Raw genomic sequence first — 6,652 nt, 5'->3', positions numbered from 1 at the left:
TGATATTCATATATTTCTCCTATTGAATTTCCTTTCAATGTGCATGAATTTGTGCACCAGGCCACTAGTCTATATATGAAAGCCTAAGTGATCATTGGACTGCTTGACTGCTTGATCAGTTGACCGGTAGCTATGACACACACTGACCCAGTGTGTGTTCAATGCTTGGGTCAGGTGTAAAAAAAGTCATTTTGTGACTTTTTTTATATATATGTATAAAGCTCTCTCTGGCACCAGTCACATGCGTGTGTTTCCATCTGTCATTGTCGATCATGAATTTGGTTGACACTTCTATTATAGAGAAGGGGCGAATATTGATATTCATATATTTCTCCTATTGAATATGCTTTCAATGTGCATGAATTTGTGCACCAGGCCACTAGTCTATATATGAAAGCCTAAGTGATCATTGGACTGCTTGACTGCTTGATCAGTTGACCGGTAGCTATGACACACACTGACCCAGTGTGTGTTCAATGCAGATGTTCAGTGCAGGAGCTGCCCCCTGGTGGTCAGTGTGCTCCCACTGAGGGAGCACTGCTCAGGTGACAAATGGCCGTCAGATGCTGGGCTCATGGCTGGTGAGCGCAGTTGCGGTGGCATGAGCCTCTCCCCCTGCACGCCCCTCCCCCATCTGGACCGGGACCAGGACTGGGATTGGACTGGCATTGGGACTGACTGGGCGTGAGCCTGCAGCTGCTTCTTGGTCATGAGCATGCTGGTATCGCCCTAGGACGGGTGTGCGGAGACCGCAGTGGAGCAGCAGCGAGCCTACTGAGCAGCAGGTCTGGGATGAGTGGCAGTGGCATAGAGCCCGGCCTGGGCTTGGGCTTGGGCTCCTCCCTGGCTGCCTGTCGCTTTGCACTACTACATCCCTTGGGGGATGTAGGACTGCCGGTTTCAGCCAGTCCCTGCAGGCCAGGCTGCAGGACCCCACCAGTGCACGAATCCATGCACCGGGCCTCTAGTAAGTATAAAAGTTCTTTAGTTTCTCTTTCCTGGTCTCCCCACCCCCACATTGAGGTATGTCAATCTGTTCCATGTCTCCATGCTTTGGGTATTATTTTGTTGGTCAATTCCTTTTATTTTGTGCATTACCCTTGGGGGATGTAGGACTGCCGGTTTCAGCCAGTCCCTGCAGGCCAGGCTGCAGGACCCCACCAGTGCACGAATCCATGCACCGGGCCTCTAGTAAGTATAAAAGTTCTTTAGTTTCTCTTTCCTGGTCTCCCCACCCCCACATTGAGGTATGTCAATCTGTTCCATGTCTCCATGCTTTGGGTATTATTTTGTTGGTCAATTCCTTTTATTTTGTGCATTATATTCCACAAATAAGTGAGATCATATGATATTTGTCTTTCTCAGATTGGCTTATTTCTCTTAGCATAATAGTCTCTAGGTCCATCTATGCTGTATTACCACATATTTTTACTTACTGTAGATTTAAAGGTGTTTCAGTATCTTATTGTAAATACCCCTATATCCTTTCCCTTTTATTTTTCCATATGAGCTTTGAACATCAGCTTGAGTAGTCCTTAGTAAAAAAGCCCATTGTTATTTTTCCAGAGATCATATACATTTGTAAATTAACATGGAATTTATTTGTCCACCCAAGAACATGCTATACCTTTTATTTTATTGGGAAAGGGATCTTCTTTTTAGTTTTTTCAGTTGCATGTTAATGCTTTCATCTTCTAAACTTTGTTTTTTTTAATTTATCTTTATTGTTGAAAGTATTACAGATGTCCCCTCCCTCCCATTGGCCCTCTCCACCCTGCACCTGAGAAACCTCCCCCCCCAACCCCTCGCCCCAGACCTAACACACTGTTGTCTGTGTCCAGGGGTTATGCATATTCTAAATTTCTATTAATTAATTATTTTAATTCTCACTCAAGGATATATATTTTTCCATTGCTTTTACCTAGAGTGGAAGAGAAGGAAGGAGTGGGGGCGGCAGGGGCAGGGCGGGGGAGAAGAGGTGGAGGAGAGAGACATCTGTGTGAGAGACACATTGGTTGGTTCCCTCCCCTATGTGCTTTGACCAGGGCTGGGGAACGAACCTGCATCCCAGACCAAGAATAGAACTTGACCAAGAATAGAACCTGATACCTTTCCATGCGCAGGCTGATGCTCTAACCGCTGAGAAACACCAGCCAGGACTCTAAATTTCTTTTTAAGTATATTAGACATTTTGTCTTTTTTTCTTTGTTTTCTTTGACATCCTTCTAGCATATTTTTTTAATTGGTTGTTATTTTTATATAGAAAGGCTACTTATTTTTGTATATGAATTTTGTCCCAGTCACATTACAAAGATTATTATTAAAAGGCTGTGAATATTATAGATAAGATTACATGGGTCAGTGCCAGATAATCAGTGTTTGAATTCCAGCTCTGCCAATACTGGCTGTTATTGTGAGGATTAAAGTGAATTTATAAAAAATACTTAGAATAGTACTTAATCAATTTAACCTTTGTTTTAAATCAGATATTGGTATCAAAGTTTACTTGCTTTTGAAAAAGAATTTTGATACCTTCCTGTTTCTATACCATGGAAAAATTTAAAATAAGTGGGACACACTCTCTCCTTTGATGGGAAACTCTTATTTAATTCATTCATTACTCCAAATCTCTTTTGATAAAAGAATAACTGCACTAATTTCATAGATGTGAAAACTACTTCTCAGAGTGGTTAAAGAAGTATCTGAGCCCAATTTGAATCTAGGCTTCCCTACTCTAAAGCCAAAGTCAAGATTTAAATATGCCAATGTAGTAAAAGAGAGGTATTAGACTTATTTGCAAAATTTACTCTTATACTTCATTTGTTGATTCATGGGATGTTTCTCTGTAGCACACTGTAATATAAAATGTACTTTATACTTACATTTAATTTATAAGGAAGTCTTAACTATGGCTTCCAAGAAAGAAAAAAAAGTAAAATTAGCACTGCCAATTTTTTTTGTTAATCCTCACCAGAAGTTTATTCTTCCCCAGGCTGCCATTATCAGCCTGGAGAGAGAGAGAGAGAGACATACATTGATGTGAGTGAGACAAATTGACTGGTGGCCTCCCACATGCACTGCAATTGGGGCAGGGAGAAAATCTGAAACCCAGGTATGTGCCCTTAACTGGGAATCAAACCCATGACCCTTCAGTGCGTTAGGCTGATGCTCTCATCACTGAGCACATAGGCCAGGGCAGTACTGCCAATTCTGACACTTCTATATCTTCTCCTCTTTTGTATCTTTCCTTTCCTATTCCTGTTACTTCTTATAAGTCTAGCCCATATAATACTGAGTTATTAAAACAGCCTATAAAATGGTCTTTTAGGCTCTAATTTTGCCCTCAAAACTATTGTCTGCACTGTCAACAGACCCATCTAATTGCCAGTCTAATCACATTTTCCCCTCATCCCAAGTTTAGATTTCTCCTGTTAAATCTCTTACTTCTCTAGCCTAGAATCCTATATAATAAAAGGGCAATATGCAAATTGACCCTAACAGCAGAATGACTGGGAAGAACTGGTCACTCATTGAGCACCAGGGGGCAGATACTTAATGCAGGAGCTGCCCCCTGGTGGTCAGTGAGCGCCCACAGCGGGAGCTCTGCTCAGCCACAAGACAGGCTGACGGCTGCCAGTACAGTGGTGGTGGCAGGAGCCTCTCCCACCTCCTCAGCAGCGCTAAGGATGTCCGACTGCAGCTTAGGCCTGCTCCCCGCTGTCAAGTGGACATCCCCCGAGGACTCCTGGGCTGCCAGAGGGATGTCTGATTGCCAGCTTAGGCCTGATCCCCTGGGGAGTGGGCCTAAGCCAGCAGGTGGACATTCCCCGAGGGGTTCTAGACTGCAAGAGGGCACAGGCTCGGCTGAGGGACGCCCCCTGAGTGCACAATTTTTTTTGCACTGAGCCTCTAGTCTTGTTAGAATGCTCTAGCAATATGAAATGCTCAAAGATCTCCCCAGGACACAAAAGTATCTTTTCTTTGCAAATTTGACTACTTATTGCCCCACTGTCTTCATCTACCCCTAGTTACTAGTACTGTGTCTTATATATGGGAGATTCTAAATAGGTATTTGTCTCTTGAAATAATAAACAAATGTTCCCCCTTTCTTTGTTCAATTATTCAGAAAAACAGTTTGTATTGTAGAAAATCTTGAGATTAGTTAAATGTCAGAAATCCTGGCTTTTAATTCTGATTCTGTCTTTGACTCACTATGAGACCCTGACCATGAATCTATAGGTTTGGGTACATAAGTCTCAAAGTACATTTTGGGCCCGAGACAGCTCAGTATTGAGGTAAAATTAGGAGAGCACTGAATAGGCAAGAAGCTTTGTAAATATTTTAATTCAATTTTTAAAGCAACCTGTGAGATATGAATTAATATCCTTATAGTACCAATAGAGAATGGTGACAAATAAATATTGTGTCTAAAGGGAAGAAGGGCCTGGGTGGTGTGGCTCAGTGGTTGAGCATCAACTTATGAATCAGGAGGCTACAGTTCAATTCCCAATCAGGGCACATGCCTGGGTTTTGGGCTCGATCCCCAGAAGAGGGCATGCAGGAGACAGCCAATCAATGATTCTTTCTCATCATTGATGTTTCTCTCCTCTCTTCCTTTCTGAAATCAATAAAAATATATTTAAAAAGAACAAAGGGAAGAAGAAAAATTCTTCTGCTACATGGGCCTGGAGGAGGGAAGTGGAAAAAAGCCAAAAATTAGATTGAGAATCTTGATTCCTAAATCTTTTCCCCCACAATCAAATTTTGGGGAAGGATGTAAAGGGTAGGGAGGGCCAGAAAGATTTGGGGAATCCTAGAGCAAAGGGGCTTCCTTGTTTCTCAGGGCACAGCCTGGGAAAACTGCAAACCCCTTTAATGAAGTCACACATTCAGTATATTCAGTATTCAGAATAGCCATCTGTGATTGATTTGAAATGCCTGTAGAAAGAATCTAAGCAAATGAGCCTATGCTAGCACCTCATGGCATGTGTGTGTCATCTAGGGAGTCTAGAAAGTTCTTGTAGTACTTAAATACAATGCACAAACACTAAGAGAACTGGAAAGGAATAGGATTAGGGCAAGGAGCCTGCAGAATGTGGGCACTGTGTGGAGTTTATACTATGGCCCACCCATTTTAACAGTGTGTGCAAGTTGGAAACAGGTGGGACAGTGTCTACTCAGCAGGATGCCCAGCCAATGGTACAAGCTAGACTGTAGCACATCAATGCCAAAACATCTTTTCCTCAAGTCTTTAAAAATTTAGAAAGTCCTTGGGGATGAGATCATCAGAATTAGGGAGAGACAAGATAAAAGTCATTGAGATTAAATCTTGAAGCAACTGGTAATACCTGAAAAGCAATGGTTAAAACTGGAAGAGACAGAATTGTATTCATTGATGAGTTGAAGACAGTTGTTTCTGTTGAATGGGCTCAAAAGCAAGTTGAGATTCCTTGCTTTTAAAAATAATCAGTTTTTTCCACATTTGAATTGTGGTATGTGTCATCAACCCTACTATATTTTTAATAATTCTTTCAGTCATTGAACAATTATTTATTGGTCATCTACTATATACTAGTTTTTCAGTTCATAACACTTGTTGGTCTATTCAAAGGCCTATTTCAAACAACTCTCCCTGTGACCGCCTGCTCTCTTGGAGACTCACGTAGGCCTCCTAAAGCTCAGCTTCTGGAAATCCAACCCTGCTTTTTCTTACAGCAGATGTCCCCTACCCTTTATAGTCCCCCAACTTTTTTATTTTTTGTTAATCCTCATTTGAGAATATTTTTTTCACATTGATTTTTAGATAGAGTAGAAGGGATGGAGAGAGATAGGGAAACATAGATGTGAGAGGCACACATCGATTGGTTGCCTCCTGCATGAGCCCCAACCGGCCGAGTCTGCAACCCAGGTATGAGTCCCTGACTGGAATTAACTTCTGGGGCTGATGCTCCAAACACCGAGCCAAACTGGCCAGGGAAACTGACTTAAACAGTAGGTGTGGTAGGCCTATAAATGTATATGATCTTCTCTCTCTATAAAAGCCTAATATGCAAATTGTCCCCTTGCTATGATGTGCGCTGATCACCAGAGGGTGGTGTGGAACGTGGGAAGGCTCTGGCCGGCAGCCAGGGAAGGGAGGCCCCGGCCGGCAGCTGGAGGGAAGGCCCTGATTGGCCCTGACCACTGGCCAGGCCTCGGGACCCTACCCGTGCATGAATTTTGTGACTGGGTCTCTAGTCTACTTATATAAAAACTATGGGTGGTGTTCATCACATACAGATGAACAGTCCCGACCAAGCTGGAGGAAGTCAGTCCTACAGGGGCTGTCTTGGCAATGGCTGCACCCTCCCCCAAGCTGTTTCCCGGAGCTGTTACCTGTAAGGGCGGAGTTTGAGACAGGAACACGCCCTGGGAGCCTGAAGGCAGATCTTTCTAAAGTGTGCCTTGCCAGCACGGGGTGAACCTGAGTGGGGCAGCTGAAAGGCTTAGAAAAGACAGACAAGAGAATGAAAGCCGGGTGTCAGTGGGACGCTGCTTCTCTGAGAGACAGTGGCCATGCCCACAGCCATGCCTTTATTTTATACCAGATGCTATGAGGCAAAGTAAGGGAGTGACCAAGATGTTTACAAACATTCTCCTGGATTTCAATCCT

This window comes from Myotis davidii, unplaced genomic scaffold (genome assembly GCF_000327345.1).
Source record: "Myotis davidii unplaced genomic scaffold, ASM32734v1 scaffold488, whole genome shotgun sequence".
In the NCBI taxonomy this organism is placed as follows: Eukaryota; Metazoa; Chordata; class Mammalia; order Chiroptera; family Vespertilionidae; genus Myotis; species Myotis davidii.
Note: the sequence above shows the minus strand (reverse complement) of the source record.